Source organism: Bombina bombina, chromosome 1 (genome assembly GCF_027579735.1).
Source record: "Bombina bombina isolate aBomBom1 chromosome 1, aBomBom1.pri, whole genome shotgun sequence".
NCBI classification, from domain to species: Eukaryota; Metazoa; Chordata; class Amphibia; order Anura; family Bombinatoridae; genus Bombina; species Bombina bombina.
Genome location: NC_069499.1, coordinates 293,456,305 through 293,482,052, shown reverse-complemented (window position 1 = coordinate 293,482,052; position 25,748 = coordinate 293,456,305). Strand labels below are relative to the sequence as shown.

Below are 25,748 nucleotides of genomic sequence, written 5' to 3'. Positions count from 1 at the left end.
TTGAGCTGCTATAATTTGCATTTGGAGGAAATAATTTCAAGTACAGCTTGTAAAGCAAACACCCTCCTCCTCCTCACCTTGTCCTTGCCAGCTGACTTTCTGTACCTGCCAAGGTTTCCCGATAAGAGCTGTATTTCATGTAAAGTTATTCAGCTGTGTATAGAAGCATGAAAAAGATTTAACCCTTTTGACACCGTTTTTTGCAATGTAGTGATATTTATTTTTAATGTACAGAAAAACCAGTAATACATAGAACTGCACAGAAGTGTAGTGTTATGTAAATACATATAGCATCAACTGTTTGAGTACGGAGTGTACCAAGTGCCACAGCCCTATGTAAATATCTGAGATCCACTAGTATATTCTCCAGTGCTAAAGGATTAAACAGAGAAAACCTCCCAGCAGCCACCACCCTCTCTGCTTCCTCCTTGTATCCGGGAGCAAAAACCCACTGCAAAGACCAGGCCCTTGTATAGCATACTAAAATCCAAGGGTCATACCTAGGGTTGCAACCTCGGCCATGTTTTCCTGGACACTTATGAGTTACACATGCTGCAGGGTGTGCAGAGGGGAACATGAATTGCAACCCTGGACAGCACTATTCATGTCCCCCCCAACATTCCCTGCAGCATTTGTAACTCATAAGTCTCCAGGAAAACATGGCTGAGGTAGTCATACCCCCAAGCCTGGTCTAACAAGTCCCTTTAAAAGTATACAAAGGTCAAAATTGGAATATGCATGGGTGAATTTCAGTGTGAAATAGAAGCTTTTTTGAGATACTTCCATTATAAAAAATGCATTTAGTAAAAGTTATTTCTTTTTTCCTACTAGATACACACGTATCCTGTGAGGGCCTGTGCACCAGTATGTAAACTCCATGCCTACTCAGAGTTAGTGGTCGCTTGTATACACAAATACAGAAGCAATACACACCATCTTCAGCTCTCTGAGCTTAAAGGGACACTGTACCCAATATTTTTCTTTCGTGATTCAGATTGAGCATGAAATTTTAAGCAACTTTCTAATTTACTCCTATTATCAAATTTTCTTAATTCTCTTGGTATCTTTATTTTAAATGCAAGAATGTAAGTTTAGATGCCGGCCCATTTTTGGTGAACAACCTGGGTTGTCCTTGCTGATTGGTGGATAAATCCATCCACCAATAAAAAAGTGCTGTCCAGAGTACTGAAACCAAAAAAAAGCTTAGATGCCTTCTTTTTCAAATAATGATAGAAAGAGAACGAAGAAAAATTGATAATAGGAGTAAATTAGAAAGTTGCTTAAAATTGCATGCTCTCTGAATTACAAAAGAAAAAATTTGGGTACAGTGTCCCTTTAAATACTGGTGCACAGGCCCTCACAGGATATGTGTGTATGCCGCTGAAAAACAGGAATACTAGAAGCATTTTTGCTAATGGAAATAAATTACAAAAATGCTTCTATTTCAATTTGAAATGCATTTATGCACATTTTAACTTTTACATTTCTATCCCTTTAAGATTATGTTACTTAACCAAAGTTGTATTGGTCCCAGGCAAACACACACACAAAACTGTGATTAATGGTTGTTAATGACAAGGTCTCTTCTGTGTTTGTATGGCTAAATGTCCAGATAGCCACATGAATTCAAGCAGTCAACACAGTGAAACTGTCTTAGGCCAAATTTAAATGACTTTTAATCCAATTTGTTTAAACTTGTTTCTCACTTACAGTAAACAACTTGCTTGTTTTAAACTTTGCAAAGTCTTTTAAAACCAGTTGCCAGAACACAGCTAAAAGGAGATTACAACAGCAATAATATTAACATTTTATTCAATATTTTAAAACAATATTAAAAGTTGAATACCTTATAATTTGTATGCTTTCATAAAGATATTTAAAGTGATAGTAAATCCTAGTGTTTGTGAAACGCTAGGATTTACCAGTGGAACAAATAAAGGGGACTTTCAGTCATGAAGTATAAAATACTTCATGCTGAAAGTTCCTTATTTGTCTGAAGCGTTATGCCGGATAGCTAGCACGCTATTGGCTAAAATCCCCTCAGTGATAAAATACCGTTCCTCTTTATTTGTTCCACTGGTAAGTCCTAGCGTTTCACAAATGCTAGGATTTACTATCACTTTAAAGGGACAGTAAAGTCAAAATTAAACTTTCATGATTCGGACAGAGCATGTCATTTTAAACAACTTTCCAATTTACTTCTATTAACAAATTTGCTTTGTTCTCATTGTATAACAAAGCTACAAATAATGTTGCAAACCCCTGCTGCCATAGAGTACTAAAGACATGTGCACACTCCTGAGCTCTTATGAGCCTATCTAGTTTTACTCTTCAATAAAAGATACCAAGAGAACAAAGCAACATTTGATAACAGAAGTAAATTGGAAAGTTGTTTAAAATTGCATGTTCTATCTGAAACATGAAAATTTAATTCTGACTTTACTGTCCCTTTAATAATAATTTTAACATCTCTTCTTATTAAAGTGAAATATATCATTTTCGCATGTTTGTTTTTTCGCTTACTTCAATCTAATCATTTATATTTCTATTATTTATTTCCCTACCGTTCTTGGCTTTACTCCTTCCACCCTCCTCTTCCTGGATTTTGTATTCATTACGTATAGAGCGGACCCACCCGCTCTACACGTAGGCTTGAAAGCTCGTTCACGATATTGATATCTATTGCGCATGCGCTAATCGGCGATCGGTGTACAAATGCACATGCGAACTTTCTCATCCCCTATTGAAAACGCGCATGCGTCAAACTGTTTGGCTACATAATAATGATCGTCAGGAATGCGCATGCGCGAATTGTGAACGCGCGACTGACATCAACGTGCTTTTATTGGACTCCGCGCATGCGCATTCGATGCGAGCAGGCTGTGACGTAGATTTCTGGCCGCCGATCGGCCAGAAAGTCAATTGGTAACTGCAAAGCACGTGACCAGGAAATAAAGTGACTAGTCAGCAACGGGCTGAATTGAAGATGCCAAAAATATGCGGTTAAATGCGGCGAAAGGGGTATTTATGTACACATTTAAAAAATATCATGAATGAAAGTGCTAATGTTTTTTAAGGATTTATGTAAATCTGCAGAGCTGAAGAGCTAAGTTTACTTTCACTTTAACTATCATCACTCATGGGGACTGATATAGAATTTTCACCAAGTATGCTATTTCTGCCGACTTTCAATTCAGTTTGCACTCAAAATAATTTTACATCACTGTGAACAGACTACAAAATAAAAATGGTGTCAAGTTCAATTAAACACTTTCCTACCAACAATGCTATAAAACATTCCCATAGTAGAACTGAACATTTTTATTCTTCATCAGCATTATTAAAGGGACATTAAACACTAAATAAATGCTAGATAGAATGATGCAGTCAAAGAAAAGATTAGTCTGAGAATAACATGTAGATTTATTTTTTAAGTTTAATTAGCTGTATATGGACAAAATAAGTGTAAAGTTTCAGTGTCTATAAAACAATGGGAGCTGCCATGTTGTAACTTAGGCTACCTTCTCTGCTGTGTCCAATTAGGGACAGCTATAAATAGGTCACTAGAGTGTGCAGCCAATAGCTGTGTGGAATATAACAGTGTTCTGCACTTCTTTTTCTAACAGGAACTGAAAAGCTCACAATTTCAGAATGGAATTACAGGAAAAGTGGACAAAATAAATAATGAAAGTATATTGCAGAGTTGTATTGATATATACAGGTGGCCCTCGTTTTACAACGGATCAATTTACACTGTTTCAGAATAACAACCTTTTTTCCAGTCATGTGACTGCTATTAAAAAGCATTGAGAAGCAGTGCATTTATTAAAATAGCCAGTAGGTGGAGCTGTCCGCTTGTGTTGCAACAAAGCCAAACAAGCTGAAATTAATCAGTTTAACCAGACCTGAGCTATCGAGCAGATTTCAAAGGAACAAGATCTTCCTGTCTATAACTCAGTCCAGATTGGAATGCATAGAAAGAACTGTTTGCAGAAAAATGCAAGTGAAGTCTGTGTTATGTGATTATTTTATTAGGTTTATAATGCTGTTTAGCAAATGTTTTGTTCATTTAACTTGGTTTAATTATATATTCTGTGTTGTGTGATTATTTTATTAGGTTTATAATGCTGCCTAGCATTTAAAGTCTTCATTTCAAAGCTTTTAAAATAATGTATTAGGTGTTACTTATGACAATTTTGAGAGGGGCCTGGAACCTATCTCCCTCACTTCCCATTGACTTACATTATAAGTCATTTTGATTTACAACCATTCCTTCTGGAACCTAACCCCGGCGTAAACTGAGGGCTACCTGTGTATATATATATATATATATATATATATATATATATATATATATATATATATATATATATATATATATATATAAATATATGCTTTATCATTTTAGATTACCATCTCAAAGTGTTTAATGTCCCTTTAAAGGGACATGAAACCCAATTTTTTATTTCACGATTTAGGTTTAAGAATTTTAAAACAACTTTATTGTTTTCTTCTATTATCAAATTTGCTTAATTCTCTTGGCATCATTTGTTGAAGGAGCATCAAAGCACTACTGGTTTCTAACTGAGCACATGGGTGAGCCAATGACAATCGGTATATAAATATGCAGTCATCAATCAGCAGCTTGAGCCTAGGTTCTTTGCTGCTCCTAAGCTTTCCTAGTTAAAGCGTTTAGCAATAGATAACAAGAGAAGGAAGCAAATTAAATAATAGAAGTAAATTGGAAAATTGTTTAAAATTGTAAGTTCTGTCTAAATCATGAATGTCTAATTATGACTTTACTGTCCCTTTAATGGTCCTTTAATATTACATTAAAAATATAATCTCTGTATCTGAGAGACATTCAACATCCAAAGTTAACTAAAACCCCTTATATATCAATGGTGCACCCCCTCATCCTCTAGCACAACCCTGAGTCATCCAAACACCTTACCTGGACTACCATCATAATCTAACACCTCTAGCACAGTTCTAGCACAGCATTGTGTGGAAGTAAAACATAATAAAGCTATAATACTTCATAAAAATACTCTAGTATAAAATGTTTATCTAGTAACATTATCCTACTAACTCAAAAGCACATGCATCATGTTTGTTATCAATGCTATTCAAGAGGCCATTTGTAATTCCACTGGTGATGTAGCTGTTGTATTTGACGATATGTATGACGTCATCAGAAAGACAACAATGGTCGCTGTGTTTAAAAGAATATTCTAGTGATAATTATGTAGCAGCTGTGGAGAATCAGCTTTCAAATACAATTGCTTTGCCATTCTTTAAAAACTTACTGGCTGGTATCTCCTCATAAGTGCCAATCTGAGGGCACACAAAGTAGCAGAAAGGAGGCAATGCACAGGCTCCAGTGACAAACACGTGCACAGTATGGAGCAACCAGCTGCTCTCTATGCCCTTAAAACATCAACAAGAGTGTGCACAGTGTAGAGCAAGCAGCATTTTCTAACAGGACCTAAATCTAAAATGGTAGCCATCCCTAAATAGGTACCACTGGAATGTTCCTCTCAGTTCAACAAGTTTAAATCTTTACATGAAAACACTAGAGTTCTATACAACATATATCCCCAGGCTTTTAGGTGTACGACTTTTTTTTTATTGTATAAACCTTTTATTTTTCAAGCACGTAGAAAATGTTACATATATTGCTTTTTACATACTATAAAAACGCCTTTAAAACCCATTACTGTGTTTATAGCTATACCAAATATCTCCTCAATATTCTGTAAAATAACACAAAGATAAATTATGCACTTCATATTCTCATTAGGAGTACTTGTGGGACTTAAACTCACAATATTTTGTAATTTAAGTTTATTTTACCAAAACATCATGATAGCTTTGTAGTGTTTTACAATATAGTGAGCAAAATAAGATGTATTCCTAGTTATACTTTTATACATAAAATCTTTATACTTCCACAAAAAAGATACAATTAAAGGGTTATGAAACCCAAACATTTTATTTTGTGATTCAAACAGAGCATACAATTTAAAAAAAAGTTTCCACCTTAATTCTGTTATTAATTTGTCTTTTTTCTCTTGGTATCTTTGTTGAAAAACATACATAGGTAGGCTCAGGAGCAGTAATGCACTACTGGGAGCTAGTTGATGACTGCACATATTTGACTCCTGTCATTGGCTCACCCGATGTGTACAGCTAGCTCCCAGTGGTGCATTGCTGTCTGGGGCACTACATGGCAGGAAATAGTGCTGCCATCTAGTGTCCTTGCAAATAGATAAGGTTCTTGCAAAACTGCTGTCATATAGTGCTCCAGACTCTTCTGAACTTTCATCTAGTGGTGGAATTCAGCCGGTTCTCACCATTTCTTGAAAACCCAAAAATTTTCTTTCATTTTTCAGATAGCATATACAATTTTCAGCTTACTTCTATTATCTAATTTGCTTTGTTCTCTTGGTATCCTTTATTGAAAAACATACCTAGGTAGGTTCAGGAGATGGGAGCTAGCCGCTAATTAGTGGCTGCACATTATATACCTCATCATCGGCTTACAGACGTGTTTAGCTAACACCCAGAAGTGCATTGTTGTTCTTTCAGTAAAGGATACTAAGAGAATGAAGCAGAATTGGAAAGCTGTTTAAACATGTGTGCTCTATCTGAATTATGAAAGAAAAATTATGTGTTTTCAAAATCTTGTTGTTATACCAGCAGCAGAGTATAAATAAAATGTATTAGAAATTGCTCCTTTAGGCTTATTTCAATCAATACATGCTTAGGGTTGCCAGGTGTCCGTTATTTGACCTTACAGTCCGGTATATTAGGTTACTGCCCGGTAATAGTACTTTAAAAAAAACTGACATAGTTCTAAGCTGTGTTTTAAAAAAAAATTTACATCCGTAGCTGGAGTCCAGCTCACATCCAGCTGTACCCAACCTACTAATACCCAGGCTCAGCCCATGTGAAGTTCCAGTACACCGGCACCCCTTCTAGAGTAGCCTGCTATTCTCTCAGCTGGAGGCTGGAACAGGACTACTAGCGTGGGTACAGCTTGCTTCCTAATGTGCGCAGTGCGTGGCCAAGTGAGAATGTTGGACGTCACGTGATCACGCGCGTGACGTCACAACAGCAAGAAGACCGGCGGGCTGCTGTGTACTACATATGCTGCTGTGCCAATTTGAGTGTGAATTCACTCAGTCAGCAGCAAGCAAGAGATTACTTTGTGTCAGCCATTGAATTTGTCTCTTGTTGTCAGTGTGTGAGATGATCACTCGCTAGTACAATTACCTTACAATACAAACAATGAGGTATGTCTCTCATTTCGTTTAAATAATTGGTATATTTTAATATCACCCACTATATATATATATATATATATATATATATATATATATATATATATACATACACAAATACACACACACATATATGTATATGTGTCAAAATATAAAGGAAAGGATTGGTTAACCACCCATAGATCAACTGGCAATTACCCGTGTGGGAGACGTGTGGCTTGCAAATACATGGTCAAAACCAAAGAGTTTAAAACGAATACTGGAAAAGTATACAAATTGAAACATTTTGTTAATTGTAATACAGAGGGGGTAATATACCTCCTCTCCTGTGCGTGCCCAAAAGAGCAATAAAAGACAGAATCACAGAACATCGTGATGATGTGAAAAACAAAAATCAAAAAAGCAGTATCGCAAGACATTTTGAAAAATTTCATGGGTGTAATCCTGACTCTCTGAAATTTATTGGCATAGACAGAGGTATAACAAATGGTAGAGGGGGAGATAATGATAAAACTCTCCTAAGAAAGGAGTGTAGATGGATTTCTGTCTTAGAGACTCAACTCCCTAAAGGCTTAAATGATAAGTTGGATATGGCCTGCTTCCTATAAATACAATGGTTCTTTCATCTGATTAGTTAATTTATATTAAATAGTCACTAGTTATAATTTTTCTTTTCTTCTATTTTCCAAGTTGGCTAGCAAGATCTTTCTAATGTAATGTATGATGAAGTCATCTAAAACTATTTAGCTACTATTGATACATATTATTAAATGTGTTACAAACTGTAAGATTACTTTCACCCGACAGTAGGGGCGCAATACTGCATCAAGTTAAAAAGGGACGTTTACGTCTCCATTCCATACGCCCTGACGAAGCCCCGTCTCACTACCAGACGAGGGGGTGAAACACACATCGGCATTGGCTGACTGGTCCTCGTGATGGGAACACCGGATTGCAAAGTATCGCTTTGAAAGTTTTGGCGTCCTATGGAGCAGCTTTCTCTCTACAGCACTGACAAAGACAAGAACAGCACAAGCATTACCGCTAAGGACATGCAAGGTTCCCTCGGTTTCTGCAACTGTCAGTAAGGTGTAGTATGCACCTCTCAAAAATGAGCAATTGATTTGTTTTGCAAGTGGCAGTAAAGCTTTGATCCTTCATATAACTGGGCATAAATATCCCTGTCAAGGGATGCCACTATACATAGGTTCACGGAACTGGTATTTGAATTAAAACCAACTATTAAGCTACGCTAATCATATAGCTGAACCTCTTTGCAGACTGTGCATACTAACTCTTTGGAAGCTACTTAACCTCTATTACGGCATAATTGCTATCAGTTTGTTCATTCATTTCGGTGTGCGTATGCTTATGCTTTGTATGCAATACTAAATGCTTGATTTGAGTATTTAGGTGGGACTGTGCTCTAGACGACTTAGATCCCAATTTATACCTGCCCAGTATTTATCTCCGGTATTGGGGGTTCTGTGTGCAGCAGGGTGTAGTCGGCCTAGCTAATTTCTCACCTATAATATATTACCGTGCTTGTATCTGTATTCTCTATGATGCTCCACTATGTTGATTTCATGATGCCATATACATGTGTATAGATGTATATATCTAATATATTTCCCTAACCACTTAGATCCCAGTACACATCTGCTCAGGCTATACCTCCTTACTGTATTGTTGGGGGTTCTGTGAGCAGTAGGGTGTAGTTGGTTAGGCAACTCTCCTATTTACTTGCTTGGAATATCTTTGCGCCTGTGCCCATCCTGACTGGTCAGATCTTTCTAGGTAGAATTTTGTGTCTACGTTTATGTAAATTTTATTTCTAAACTATGCACTTTATTGTCTACACACTATGTGTGATAGGTTTAGAGTGTGGAGCTACACCTGGTTGACCACTTAAAGAATCAATACCACGGGTCAAATGTCAAAATATATAGTGAACGGACATATGAGGTAAAGACAAGCACTAAAGATTCTATTACACGGCTTTCCAAACATTAGCTTTCCTTCTCCCAAAGTGTTAATAAGTTAATATGCCATAAGAAATGTTCCATAGCAATCCGTCTGAAGCCAGGCAGACAAAGTAAAAAGTAAAAGAGTTCTCACCCGAACTTTCCCAAAAGTGTGCTGTGCGGTATCTTCAGGTGGGACCAGCCGGCTGTAGGGATTTCCTCACCGCTATCTCAGCATAGCCACTTGGCTGGTACACTTACCACATTCCAGCTGCACGCCATCTCGCTGGATGTAGCTGTAGACCAAGTCAAATCAATGATCTAGAGACAACCTACACCGAACAGTCATAGAAGCCTCCTCATAGAAATACATTATAGTCTAACTGCACATTTAATCCTTTTGGGGTCACAGTGTCCAGTCTGTAGATCCAAGCAGTTTCTACTTGTAGGAGTTTAGTATTTCTGTGCCCCCCCCCTCCGCAAGGGGGGCACATGATCGATTAACATTGTCCTCAGGCTAGCAGGTGTATGCCCTGTCTGGAGGAAATGACGAGCAACTGGTTGATCCGTTGTCTTTTTATCTATAGCTGTCCTGATGGCATGACGATGGTTCGCCATCCTTTCCCGAAACGTGGTGGAAGTTTTTCCCACATAGACCAAGGACATGGGCACATCAATATGTAGATCACGTATGAGCTCATGCAGGATAACCTGTGCAGGATTTTGTATTTTCTCCCTGTATGGGGATGATGGAAATACATCCCAGTGAGCATACTATTGCATGTTGTGCAGTCTCCACATCTATAGCAACCTAATTTTCTCTTGGCATCCAACCACGTGCCTTTCTCATAGCATCTTGTCGGATCATTATGAACCAAGATATCTTTAAATTAGGTGCCCTTTTGTAGACCATCCTTGGAGCTGTAGTGCGTACAAAGGAAAGTGTCTTATCTGTTTTCACAATTTCCCAATTCTTTCTCACAGATTCCGTTAGAGCTTGTGATAGCGGATTAAATGTTGTAACAAAATTTATGTTGCTTTTGGTATTATCCACATCTTTTGTTATATCTTGTGGCTGCAACAGTGTCTTTTGATCATATTGTGATAGCTTAGTATGTGTCTGCTCAATATCTTTTGCCTTATATCTACGTTGTTTCAGCTTAATCTTCATTTCCTCTTCTTGGACATTCCTGGTTTCCATCAGTGTATTGTTGCGTGCCACTCGCATGAGCTGAGAGGAGACAACTCCCCTCTTCTGATGTTCTGGGTGATAGCTAGTAGATAATAGTAGGGAGTTCTTGTCAGTAGGTTTCGAGTACAAAGATGTGGAAAATTTACATCCTTCACTGTCTGAATAGATTGTGATATTCAGGTCTAGAAAAGGAATGGTGATATTACTATATGCAAATTTGAAACGAATAGTAAACTCTATACTATTAAGGGTCTAGATCCAATACTTCAATGATGTTTCTGACCCTCTCCATACCAAGAATACATCATCTATATATCTCACATATAATTTGATGTTATCCACATTCAATATATTCATCACTTTGGTCTCATACCAAGACATATAGAGGTTGGCATATGCGGGAGCCATATTAGAACCCATTGCAGTCCCAGATAGTTGTAAAAAGAAGTCTCTTTCAAATTTGAAGAAATTCTTTTCTAAACAGAATTTGAGTAGTTCAAGTAAAAACTCAATGGGTGGTCCCACATATGCCAACGACTCACTCAGCATAGACCTGACAGCCTGCACACCGCCACCATGGGGTATGACAGTGTACAGGCTGTCCACGTCCAGGGTGACTAACAGATCACCAGGTTCCAAACAGTCTAAACCCAATAGTTTTCTAATAAGGGATGGAGAATCCAATATGAAAGAAAAAGACTCCTTTACTACAGGTTGCAAGTGATGATCAATGAAAATGGCCACATTGGAACATAAAGAGTCCCTGGCAGACACAATAGGTCTGCCGGGAGGCTTAATAAAAGTTTTATGCACCTTAGGCAAAAGGTATAGAACCGGAATTACCGGAAGGTAGGTGGCCATAAAGTCCAGCTCACTTTCATTGATCATCCCTGCTTCATGACCACACTTTCAAATGTGGTCAAGTTCCTTTTTAAATGAATTCATTGGGTTACCTCTAAGTTTAACATAGAACATAGAACACAATTGAGCCCCCTTTATCTGCAGCATGTATAATAATTGAGTGATCGTTCTTTAGGCTGCGTAGTGCCTCTTTTTCTCCCTTGGACAAATTAGGGTAGATATTCTCCACCTCAGTTTGCTCACGTGTCACTAATCATACGGGAAAACCTGCGAATAGAGGGGTTGAGGTTCACTGGATCAAAGTTGCTCTGGGATTTAAATCTGTTGAATGTGGTCTGTTCCTTGTCCTTAAAGAATTCTTTAATTTTTAATTGTCTCTGTAGTTTATAAAATGTCTACATTCATTTGAAATTTATCCACTCTAGGTGTCGGGACAAAGTAAAGACCTTTGTTCAACAGATTTCTTTTATCAGTACTTAAAGGTCGCTCACCAAGGTTGTAAATAATGTCTACTTTTTTGGTTGATTTTATCTTTGTATCCTCCCCTCCTAATGTGTGGTCTATGTCGTTTTGTTTCCCCGGAAGGGTTTTTTTTTTTTGAAGATCTTGTGGTTACTCCACCTAAAGGGTGTTCACTATTGCCTGATGCACTAACTTCCTCAACATCTCCCTCTGATGTGTCACCCCCACTGCTATCCACTGTATCAGAGATATTCTTGTTGTTAAAACGTCTTCTACATCTAAATTGAGATCTAACATCCTCTCTCCCATAGAGCCACCTATAGATTCTTTTTTTCTCTATAGTCTGTTTCCACAATAGTTAGTTTGTTATTTTTAAAGGATAATAGGTCACTCCTGTATTTGTTGACCCGTCCCTGAAGCTTCTTTATCCAATCTTCACCTGTATCATCTATCAGTGTCTGGTAGCTCATTTGTTTGACCTCATTTATCTCAATTCTAATCAGATGTAGCAGCCTATTCGATTCTTCAATAACCAGCAAAATAAGATCATATGAACATTTGTTCAAAATTGAACACCATTTTTTACAAAAATCGGGGTAAGACCTACCAATAGTAGGAATATTTTTTATTCGAAAGCCCCGTGGTATGTTCTTATTTCGGTGGTAATTGGATAAGTACACTGTGTGCAAATGATGGTCTATCTCCCTTTTTTGCAAATTCAACAATTTATGATACACATCAATAGGCGTTTCTCCCCTCAGCTCATGCAAGTCAGTGGTTGCCAAAATACGTTCAGCGTCAGCAAAAACAAAAGATTCTCTATTTACACTGTCATCCCCAGTATTAGACATATTGGTTTGGGTAGATCCCAACGCCTCCATAGTGTAATGCCACTGGTTATAATTTTAAATGTGCAGTGAGAATCCTAGTAATGTCCCATATGCAGTATTGGAATAAATCAAGGATAAGTCCATTTGTAAAGTTCATGAAAACCATACAGCCAAAATCAATATTTTGTATAGCTGCAAAAAACACTCATAGAGACAAAGAGCAGGCAATGATATTAACTGGGTAGTAGAAGAAGTAAAATCACAATATGACACTGATCAAAAATATGCAATACACTATGCAGGGTGCAACTTCAAATAATCATACACAGATGCCAAGTCAAGTGCACTCACTGTAACAGTTCCAACTGCCGGGGTGCTGCGTAAAGGTATGTAGTATGAATTCCTTTGGTAAACGCTTCTGTCAGAAATGTGTGTGCACTCACCCAGCGTGCCGCGCTGTCTTCACTGCTGTCTCAGCAGCACCGCTCTGCTCTGTGTCTCCTCTTCAGCGCTCCCCACGGGAGCTAAGGCCGGGAAGGAAGGTTCCGGTTCAACAGGTGCAAACGGATAGTACAGGGAAATTTCACCGGATTCCCTGAGAAATCAACAAGGTAAGGAGTAGCCAGAATCCTTGCACTCAAATGGATCGGTCAGGGTGAAATGCCAAAAAACGAACCGGCACCAATGAGCTATGATAAAAAGCTTCTTTTATTGGATAGATAGCACATAAAAAGGCATACACGCCAGCACAAATTACAGGTCAAACGCGTTTCGTAGTTCTCACTTCTTCAGTGACCTCTGACTAAACCTGAAAACACTCCCTTGATAAAGGCAGTAACCACTCCCCTAACACAGGTGTTTAAAGGTAAGTCAGATTAAAGTAAGAAAATGGAGGGTAACATATACATTCATTTGAGTTCATTACAAACAATGAATAAAGGGTAAGCCTATGTGAAAACAGAATATGCAGAGAGACACTCATATGTATTACATTCTATGGATCAATTGGCTTACTTCAATTAATGTTTAAAAATCATCATTCTCTTTGAATCACCCAAAAAGCCATAAATGATCAACATGTGTAGAACATATTTAATAAGCCTCCAAAAAGTTACCTAGTATCTAAACAGATGTGGCCCATTATAAGATAAGGTTATTATATTTAGCAATAATAAAGGGTCATAATTTTTCATATGAGATTTGTAGTAATCAAAATGAAACCTAGGTTTCAGTAATTAATATTCCACAATTATATTTCACCAAAAGTAATTGTTATTATCTGAATAGATATGGCCCATTATAAGACGAAATCATTATATTTAACAATAATAAAGGGTCATAGTTTTTCAATTGAAATTTATAATAATCAAGGTGAAGCCTAGGTTTCAATAATAAATGCTCCACAATTATATTTCACCAAAAGTAATTATTATTAAATGATACCCTCTTCTCCAAATGTTAAATGAATTCAGTCCACATAGAGTTTAATGTCCCAATCTGAGTTTAACCCTTTAGGGACCCTCGTATTCAGTTGGAAAATCCAATAGACCTCCCTTTGACTTAGGAGTTTTAATCTATTGCCTCCTCTAGGTGGTCTTTTCACGTGCTCAATACCCTGAAAGCATAGTAATTTACTGTTGCCATTATGTTCAGACTTAAAATGTAAGGCAACTGGAGTATCCGAGTCCTCATCACTGATGGATCTCAGATGTTCCAGGAACCTTGTTTTGAGGGGTCTGGTCGTCTGGCCAACATATTTAATATTGCACTGTTTGCACGTGAGTAGATAAATCACGTAAGATGTATTACAATTAATGTATTCCTTTATATGAAAGGATTTTTCATTATCAGTAGATGTAAACGTATCCCCCAGCGTGGCATGGGTGCATGAAATGCACCTTCTGCTGCCACAGTGGAAGAAACCTTTCTTCAGACTTAACCAGTTTTCACTGGCAACTGTGGGGAGCATAGACGGAGAAAGAATATTCGCCAGAGTCCTAGATTTCCTAGTTACAAATTTACATCCCCCTTCCACTATCTTATTCATGGTATCATCTACCCTGAGTATGGGGAGGGATTTCTTAATTATTTGGCAAATATTGTCATATTCTTTGCTATAGGCCGTAATGAATACTGGTTTCTGCTGGTAATTAGCCTTTTTCTGAGTCTTATATGTAATCAGATCTTGCCTTGTCATATCATCCACTTTTGTCTTTGCTTCCTTCAAGTCATCGATTTTATATCCCCTTTCCAAGAACCGCTCAGTGGTTCTCTCAGAATGCACCTCGTACGCACTTTCCGTGCTGCAATTTCTCTTCGTCCTCATATATTGGCCCTTGGGGATTGCCTTTATTACATGTCTTGGGTGACTGGATTTAGCCATTAGCAGAGTATTACCTGCACTCTCTTTCCTATATAGTTCTACTTCTACACAACATTCATTTGTGTTTGGTTTAATAAGAACATCAAGGAAAGGCATCTCTGTTCTACTCATATTCATGGTAAAACGTAGATTATGTTGGTTGTCAGAGAGATACGTGAAGAAGTCATTAACCATTAAATCATTCCCATTGAAAATGAACACCAGGTCGTCAATATAGCGACCATAATGAATAATGTGTTCTTTGAAGGGATTACCATCGCCAAAGACACGGGACAGCTCCCACCAACCTAAAAATAGGTTGGCATAAGTGGGTGCAAATTTTGCTCCCATGGCTGTCCCCTGTCTTTGGCGATAATAATCCCCCTCAAATAGGAAAAAATTATGAGTCAATAGGAATTCAATTGACCTTAATATGAACTCCCTGAGTCCAGTGTCATAATCCGTATATGTCTCAAGACATGACTGTATGGCCATGATGCCCTTTTCATGGGGGATCGAGGTATAAAGAGATACAACATCAATGGTCACAATGCAATAATTGTCCTGCCATTTCACTTGTTCTATCTGTCTGATAAAATCAGTGGTATCTCTAATATAGCTCTTGAGGCCCAGTACAATGGGTTGTAGTAGGGTATCTATCATCGCACTTAATGGCTCGTTTAACGAACCGATACCTGCCACTATGGGGCGTCCAGGAGGTGAAGTCAGGCTCTTATGAACCTTTGGGAGGCAGTGAAAGATTGGTGCAACAGGATGTTCAACTAATAGATAATCAAAATTCATTTTTGTTATTGCACCAATCATCACTGCCCAGTCCAAAAGGTCATGAAGAATTCTCCTATACTTGAATGTGGGATTAATAGGAAGTTTTTCATACACTTCCTCATCTTGCAACTGTCTATGCACCTCTTTTATGTAGTCTGTCCTATCAAGGACGACTACATTCCCTCCCTTATCTGAATTGCGTATTACAATTGACGAATTACTCTTCAATTGTTTCATAGCAATCCTTTCTTGTTTGCTCATATTGTCATGTTTAAATAAACCCCTCATGTCTGTGTTTTTCTTATGTAGTTCAATCAACTCTTTTTCAACTGTTTTGTGAAATACCTCTATGCTATTACTCCTAATGTGTGAAGGATAGAACTCTGATTTACTTTTGAATCTTGTCAGCGGAATGTCACTGCTTTTTACATTTTGAACATTCTCACCTGCTTCCCTCTCTAAATAGTTCAAATCTATTTCAGCACATAAATCAGCAAAAGACAATATTACATTATCATTTGTTTCTTTGATAGTCTGATCCAAACATTCAGATTCATCCAAAACATTGCTACTACTTAATGTTTCAAAAAAATATTTCTTTAACGTCAAAGATCTTACAAATTTATTAATATCCACAATGGTTTGGAATAAATCGAAATGTGAGCTAGGAGCAAAACCCAGCCCCAATGATAGCACTTTTATCTGGTTATCGGTAAGTTTCACAGATGATAAATTAATGACATTTTTAGAGGTTAAACATATTTCCTGTTCTGGGACTGTCTTTGTCTCCTTGGGTAGCGGTGCATCCTCCCCTGTTGCTGTACCCCCTGGTAACCCCTGCCCCTTCCTATGCTTTCTTCCCCGTCTAGTCCTATGTTTTTTTCTTTTGCTTTTGTCTGCAAGATGCCTTTCATGTTTTTTGAGACCTGGGAGGAAATAGTATCTGCATTCTCCCTATCTACAGTAGACTGTAAGACAAAAGTATTGCTTGGATTTACTCCATCAACAACCCCTTCAAAATCAGATGAATCATAATCGTACTCAGTGTCTGTTTCATTAAACTTTACTCTCTTTTTGTCTGGCTTATAGTTACTAGTAGCTCTCTGTTTCTTCTTACCCCCTGTATGGATCCATCTATATACATTCCCTTTGTTAGAGAGGGAAGCAGGTGAGAATGTTCAAAATGTAAAAAGCAGTGACATTCCGCTGACAAGATTCAAAAGTAAATCAGAGTTCTATCCTTCACACATTAGGAGTAATAGCATAGAGGTATTTCACAAAACAGTTGAAAAAGAGTTGATTGAACTACATAAGAAAAACACAGACATGAGGGGTTTATTTAAACATGACAATATGAGCAAACAAGAAAGGATTGCTATGAAACAATTGAAGAGTAATTCGTCAATTGTAATACGCAATTCAGATAAGGGAGGGAATGTAGTCGTCCTTGATAGGACAGACTACATAAAAGAGGTGCATAGACAGTTGCAAGACGAGGAAGTGTATGAAAAACTTCCTATTAATCCCACATTCAAGTATAGGAGAATTCTTCATGACCTTTTGGACTGGGCAGTGATGATTGGTGCAATAACAAAAATGAATTTTGATTATCTATTAGTTGAACATCCTGTTGCACCAATCTTTCACTGCCTCCCAAAGGTTCATAAGAGCCTGACTTCACCTCCTGGACGCCCCATAGTGGCAGGTATCGGTTCGTTAAACGAGCCATTAAGTGCGATGATAGATACCCTACTACAACCCATTGTACTGGGCCTCAAGAGCTATATTAGAGATACCACTGATTTTATCAGACAGATAGAACAAGTGAAATGGCAGGACAATTATTGCATTGTGACCATTGATGTTGTATCTCTTTATACCTCGATCCCCCATGAAAAGGGCATCATGGCCATACAGTCATGTCTTGAGACATATACGGATTATGACACTGGACTCAGGGAGTTCATATTAAGGTCAATTGAATTCCTATTGACTCATAATTTTTTCCTATTTGAGGGGGATTATTATCGCCAAAGACAGGGGACAGCCATGGGAGCAAAATTTGCACCCACTTATGCCAACCTAAATACTTTGGTTATGCAAGTTATTCGACCAATGTTATTATGGGCTATATATATGTGGCAAAATATAATGGAATCACTTCTGGCTTCAGCTGAAAGAATCATGTAAATAGTTCTCATACAGTATTGGATCCATTAAGGGTTCTCTTTAGTGTTGTTTTAACACTTTTTATAATTAAAGTTGTTTTGTAATATTGGGTCCATGAAGTCACCCTGTTCTTTTAATATTTTACGGCTTTCCGGTGTGATCTGTCTGCACAACCACACAGCATACGCGATACCTGTGAAGAGAAGCCTAATGGCGTGATGGTGGTCAGTGCGCATGCGGGGCTATGCTAATTAGCCATGCGCTTGTTTGTAGATGTTTTTCTTCTCGCTTCAATGTTTGGTATATCGCATGTATGTGGGGGCGGTGCCGAGGCACACCGGAAGTCGCACTAACACCGGGAGATATAAAAGGGTGAGTGGTGTGGGGTAAGATAGGAGCTTTTGGGACACAGGAATTTTATTTCAGACCCACTGAAAAAGATACCAGTAGGTATCGAAACGTTTGGGATGTCTTTTGACTGATTGCCTGTTAATATGGATTAAAGCCTTTTGGTGTTTTTCTTCCCCTTGATGGATGGATTGCTACTACTACATACCTTTACGCAGCACCCCGGCAGTTGGGACTGTTACAGTGAGTGCCCTTGACTTGGCTTCTGTATGTATATATATATATATAAATAAAATATACAAACTATGCAACTGTAAGTAAATTATAAATACATTTAAAAAAATTACTAGCCCCATAGAATGTGATATATATATATATATATATATATATATATATATATATATATATACACACACAACCCCCCCCCCCCCCCGTTATCTGCTGACTGTCCAGTATTTTTTTGAAGGACAGCTGGCAACCCTGGACATGCTACAGTCTTGTAATTTGTTATAGACAACTGTTTTAAGTAGTTAAACCAGTGAGGCTGAAAGTGTAAAGGTTCTAACATCACAGCGCAAATTTCCTAACTTTATGTATTATAGAGAAATGAGAGAACCTGTTGCTAACATTTCTGAATCCTATCACTGCTTACATTCCTGCCTTTCAACAAGAGATACAGAGAACGAGGAAAATTTGATAATAGATGTAAATTAGAAAGTTGTTTAAAATTGCAAGTTCTATCTGAATCATAGCCTTCATGTCCCTTTTATTTAAACCTTCAAATTAATCCTTATCAGTGTTCGCCACAGAAACGTTTGCCAGCCGGGTGGGGACTGTAATGTTTTCCAATATTATATCATTTTCAGCTCTACAAAGCTCAAATTAAAGTGATTGTAAACTTCTTTTTCCCCTCAAGACCATTCTTAATTTATACACAAGTGCAGCTGAGTAGACACATAGAGACAATTGTGATAAACATAGATATGAAATCTCCTATTTTTGTAGTGTATATCTTCCTGTGAATATAAAGGCCACTCTTGGGCCCATGAATAGTCATATAAAATACTGGAGATGAGTGATTATGATATAAAGCCACTTAATTTACTGATATAAATCATGAACATAGAAAAAAATCTATAAAATAATGAAAGGCATTATAAAGGGTGAATAAGTGATGAGTCAGAAATATCCCCTGAAGGCATAGCAATTATGACAAAGTAAAAGACAGCCCATATACCTGACATGACCACATTTGGGTCTCCTAAAGCATAGAATATACAGTATGTGAATGGGGCAAGACATGTAGCCGGCTACCTTGAGCTCTCAATTAAATATGTCTGCCAAATAAATATAAGCTAGTACGGATATCTAGAGTTTTTGAAGGATATGAGCATTATCTAGTATGGGGATGAACTATAGCTCTAAACTACAACATTATATTGTCTATATATTGAGGCATACTAAGGAGTAGGTACATTCAGACAATCTGCATTCTACTGTAATGGGGATAAGCTTAAAAGGGACACTGAACCCAAATATTTTCTTTCGTGATTCAGATAGAGCATGACAATTTAAGTAACTTTCTAATTTACTCCTATTATCCCATTTTCTTCATTCTCTTGGTATCTTTATTTGAAATGCAAGAATGTAAGTTTAGATGCCGGCCCATTTTTTGGTGAACAACCTGTGTTGTTCTTGCTGATTGGTGGATAACTGAATCCATCAATAAAAAAGTGCTGTCCAGAGGTCTAAACCAAAAAAGAAGCTTAGATGCCTTCTTTTTCAAATAAAGATAGCAAGTGAACGAAGAAAAATTGATAAAAGGATTAAATTAGAAAGTTTTGGGTTCAGTGTCCCTTTAAGTGCCATATTGTGGAATATACTAGGTAAAACTAGGGCATTATTACTTCTCAGAATAATACTCATATCTATGTCGTCTAGCTTAAAGGGCCACTGTAAGTGAATATTTTCTATGCCTGTTACTAACTAACTACCCCAAATACGTTTTTTATCAATAGCATTTCAGTAACATATCTCTACCGTATATCAGAAATCTTGTCTGCAAATTTAATTGTTTTCCAAACCCACTCCGTGGGCATCCTTTGCTCTGTACCAATCCGCTTACAATACCTAGGTTTCAAAATGGCGCTTTAAACACAAAGTTATTGGTTTCAGTATTTTGAACACGCAGTGCTGAAAATAGTGGGCAGGATAATGTGACATCATCGGCGAATAAAAGATATAACTTTTAGAACGTTATGAAACTTCGTTTTGGAGAAAATATAGGTCAGTAGGTTTTAATTAATGTTTATTAACTTTAATATGTTAGTTGTTTAGCTTAAAAAAACAGAAAGTAATCCTTTAAGTAAACTGCGTTCTATCGAAGAAGTAAATATCTTATCATAAACATATAAACAGTGGTGTAAAATATTAAATAAGAGGAAAGTGTGAACGTTGCAGAACAAACAACTGGTACACTGTATTGAGGAAGGTATGGTTAATATTGTGTAAATATGTAAGCTCATATCACTATGATTATGTAAACAAGTACAGGGCACAACATAACCTTAGGTATCAAATTTTTATATTATCAGTTATGTCTCTGCAAGTAATAATAAAGAAAAATATAGGTGTCATCTTTGCGAAAGTCTGCATGTAAATATGAAGAAACTATGCACTCCAACTCGAGTGTAATTTGTTATATCACCTCCACTGTTAGGTTTAGAGTATTATATGGTGTATGACAAGTGAGGGTATGAAAACTCAATATCGTCTCACTCAAGTTCATGATAAACTTAGCCCACTCCAATTTTTAGGAAGGTGTTGAAGATTCTGCATCTCCCAGTACAGTGGTAAATCTCTGCTGTGCTATGTAGGCAATAAGCAGCAGATGCAGGCCAAGGATTGGCGTTATGTTTACCGTAAATTACCATAATGGAAAAGGTAAGTATTTTAAAAAATAAACGTTTTTGTAAACTTTAATGAATTAAAGTACCCCTGTTTTTGAGATTATTTTTTGATCCTGGGGTTTAATTTGTTAACGTTTACAATCACTTTCATTGCATAATTTAGCAAATCTATTTAATGATAATCCGTGCAATAAAAATTGATCATTTTTAATATTAGCTCATTTTAGCTTAAATATTAGCTAAAATGTTTGCTGGGTGCACCCGCCAAAAAGCTCCTCGGGAGAACACTACTTATCATTGTGAAAATGTTGGTATAAAACAAAAGGCACAGTGTCTTTCTCTAGAAGTTGTTTTACAGAAATTACTGTCACATCTCTATCCAATAAATATAATCAAGTTTTATAAACAAAAATAATTATATCCAAAACTTTAAAAAAAATATATGTGTTTGTGTGATATTCAGCAGAATATAGCAACACATATGTATTACAACACTGTCTGCAGCCTTTCAAACAAATGTCTGGTCAACTACATTCATCTTGACAACATTTTACGTTTACACAATCAGCTGAAAAATGAGAGCCCAGAAGAAAATTGTTTCAAGACTAGATCAGCACACCGCAGGGAAAACATAACACAAATAATTTCCATTGAGGTGGTAAAGTTTAGAAAATGGTGGTAACATAACAATCTCCGTTGACTTTAATGGAGATAAGGGTTTTTTATCACCACCTTAAAGGAAACGATCCCTGAGTCAGGGCAAATTAACAGCTTTCAAACAAGGGGATCACATAAAAAATGACTGCCCCCTCTTCCAAACCATCAGAATGTCTGTGTGAAAACATTGTACGACACCTTGGAAGCTTTTTTTTTGGCTCGGTTTTCTAAGCAATTTCATTTTCAAAACTGCAGTTTGAATAAGTAAAATGCTAAAATCTGTTATCAATATAACTTTAAAATCTAGTTAAAACGCTCAAAAACTAATGAAACAAATAGTCAAAACACAGACTTTACGCAAGGATTTTTGAAGGCTTCAAGGAAGCAAAAGATAATAGGCAAAAGCAAAACATGAAAGTTAATTAATAAAATAATGACTGCCTAATATGTTTGAAGGCAATTCTTTTTTTTTCCATTTAAAAAGGAAATTGAACCCAATTTTTTTCATTGTTTAAAAAAAAGATATGCAGAAATTAAATTTAATATATCTTCCTTTTTCTAATTGGTACCATTTCCTTACAATGTTTACTTAAAATAAGAATCCTTTGTAGAGGGCTACCTAGGTAGGACATCAAGTGCATGCATGGCTTGATTTGTCAGAAAGGAAGTCACTGATTCAGTCCAGACTGTCTAGTAAACATGCTTGGGTAGGCTCAAATTTGGTGGAAACTACCGCTAACCCAATCAGCATCACTAGCCATACAACCCAGTTATGAGGCTAGCGCTACGGATTGGGTCAGCTGCAGTTTTCACTAGGGACCAGCAGTGCTCTGTGGCTCCCTAGCTGTACTTTAACCAAGTTTTTACCACTTTGCAGGGGTTAAACACAGATATACAGGTTTGCTATCTGAAAAAGGACATGCTCTAATGAATTAGAGCATGTCATTTTTCAACTATAATTTTTATACTTCCAGGCATTTTACAGTGAATATAATAATTGGTTTCAAAGTATAATTTGAGCTATATATTCAATTTTTTGTATTAAACAACTGAATTTATTAACATGTCATCTGAGCAAAGGCAACTTTAAAATGAATCTCTGAGGGTACTATGCTTAGTGTGAAACACATAAAAAAAAAACAATTAAAAAAAAACCGAGAATTAGGTTTTCTATATATAATTGTTGTTTATGAATTTGTTAAAAAACACATTTTTTGAACAAGAACTACTGAAAACAGTTCAAAATATTTTATCAACAGGTCAAGACTGTAGAATTTGGAAACCTCTTAAAAATCTCTGAAAAGAACCTGAAAGTGTTTTCTAATTGTTTGGAATATTGAGCTGTAGTCCTGCAGAGTACAGAGAGTGTTACTGCATCGTTAATGCTTCTAATGCACAAATTGCAGTCCCTACTTTGTTAGAGTATCTCCTTTTTGCATTACTAACTATAGCTTAAAGGGACAGTAAGGTCAAGTAAACTTTAATGATTCAGATAGAGCATGCAAAGATAACAGTAGTATCTACTGGAAAGTTGTTTGCTTCATTCTCTTGGTATTTTTGCTAAAGAGTGGGCTGAGGAGCAGCAATCTACTATTAAGAGTTAGCTGAACACACCTGGTTAACCAATGACAAGAGAGAGATATATTCAGCCACCAATCACCAGCTAGCTTCCAGGAGTGCACTGCTGCGCCTGAGTCTACAGTGGTATATTCTTTAACAAAAGGTCACCGAGAGAATAAAGTAAAATTGATAATAGAAGTAAATCAGCAGTTTGCATGCGCTATCTGAATGATAAAAGTTTAATTTTTACTTTACTTTACAAAGTGGTTAAAGGGACATTAAACACTTTGAGAAGGTAATTTGCGAGAGTCAGGGAGATGCTATTTCAATGCGGGAGACTCCCAGAACTTCCGGGAGAGTTGGGATGTCTGAGTTGAGCATCATGGGAAATGTAGCTACGAAACCTTAGGGGTGCCAAGGTTAGCCATCGCCGGCTTATAGTATGCTAAAGTAATGCAAAAAATGTAACAAATTAGGGTATTCAATGTTTGCATTATAATTAGGGTGACCAAATACATATGTCAGGGCTGTTTAAAGAAATGTTTTGCATAAGAACCCTGACATATGTATTTTTCGTATGTGTCCCTTTTTAAAGTGGCAATATGGTCACCCTAATCATAATATCCCTTTCACATTAATGGTAATTGTGGGGGCTGGGGGGTTTGGGACCAGATGGGAGGTTAACACCATCCTCTTGTTTAAAGAGACATAAAAGCACAAAAGAAAATGTTTTAAAGTATTAGAACATTTCATTATTGCAATATTTCTTACATACAAATATGTGTTTAACCACTCCAAGTTAGTCAGCTCTAGAGCTCATTTAGCTGGTGAGCCAATGACAAGAGACATGTGCAGCCACCAATCATCACCAGCTAGCTCTCATAAATTATTACTGCTCCTGAGCCTATAGGTATGCTCTTCAAGAAAGGATACCAAGAGAACAATAATAGCAAAAGTAAAATTTCTTATATCTTCCATGCTCTTAAAACCTGAAAGTTTAATGTTGACTTTCATGTCCCTTTAAATGACCTTTTTTTCATTAGGATGAATTTTTGTTAGTGTTTAATATTTAGCAATTCTTGTGCTCAGATTTGATGATATATAAATAATTTGTATCATAACATAGACAACATGATGATGATAATGCCCCTGTAACATGTTGTTATGTTACATAGCTCTACGTCTAAAGGAATGTAAATCCTTGTACCATATCCTGTATTGCTATACTTGTCATCAGGATCTACCAATGGACTGGGCGCCCGAGTAAAACTACAGCTGCAGCCAATCTCACTTCCCCTACACCTGCAGTTCCCGTTCACTGTCCCGTGCATGTAATTAGGCGCGCCACGTCCCCTCACCAGCTGTGCATCTTACCTGTCCCCTACTCGCTCAGCTGCCTTCACCGCAGTTTGTAAAGCAATTCCAGCCTTATTAACTTTATCTCTGCCCACGTGTTTCACCAGCCCGGAAGCCTCTTCTTCTTACTCTATGTGCCTCTCCGGTATATCCCGACAGGTCCTAGCTGTCTTGTGCGGCCACCACCTGTCACACCTGCTGAAGCCTCACGCAGCGTGACTGCCACATCCCCTGTGGATCGCACACGCCTCCACCCCCTTCCCATGATATTCCGTCACCGCACTGACCCACAACCCACACAAGTCCTGATATTTTAAAAGTGGGTATTGTATCAAGTTTAGACCTTAGCAGTTCTCCACCAGAGCAGTATGCAGTGGGTTTATTCATTCAAGGGAATATCAAATAAACAAATAACAGTCTAGAAGTTATAGTAAACATAACTTGGTAGCAGGAATCTTTGCTTCAGGGATTTTTAACCAATTTTTATTATAATTATAAATAACCGATTGTCTAACAGAGAGAAATATAACGGGACAATAGGGACAAATCTTACTTTACTGGCACCTCAAAAACGATATCATTAAATTTGCAAATTAAATATCCGTTTGCTTATACATAATTGCACTCTCTTGTACAACATTTTTCAAACCTAATCTATTTCAACCAGACATGTTAAAAAAAAAAAAGGTAAAATTTAGTGTTTGCAGCTCACATTTCAGGAAGGTCTGGTTGAAGCAGCCCAGTTAGCATTTATAGAGGAGGTTCCCAGACCTGTTTGGGAACTTTCAAAATGAGTATGTTTACAGATAAATTACCTTTAAGTGCAGTTTAAATATCTTATTTTTTCTTTCTTTTTTATTCCAGAATACACTGCCTGTTGACCTAAAATGTATAATTATCTAGAGACTAATCAATAGAAACATTTATAATATATATATATATATATATATATGTATATATATATACACACACACATATATATATATATATATATATATATATATAT

At 37.0% G+C, this 25,748-nt stretch overlaps 1 protein-coding gene across 1 annotated transcript in view; it reads right to left on the bottom strand.

The window, feature by feature from the left end:
* The window catches only part of SLC12A8 (solute carrier family 12 member 8), a 187,107-nt gene extending 162,230 nt beyond the window's left edge, over positions 1-24,877 (bottom strand). The window contains exon 1 of the mRNA XM_053689789.1: positions 24,761-24,877. The gene's annotated coding sequence lies outside the window, so the exon portion shown is untranslated. The remainder of the gene's footprint in view (positions 1-24,760) is intronic.
* Positions 24,878-25,748: the final 871 nt, after the last annotated feature.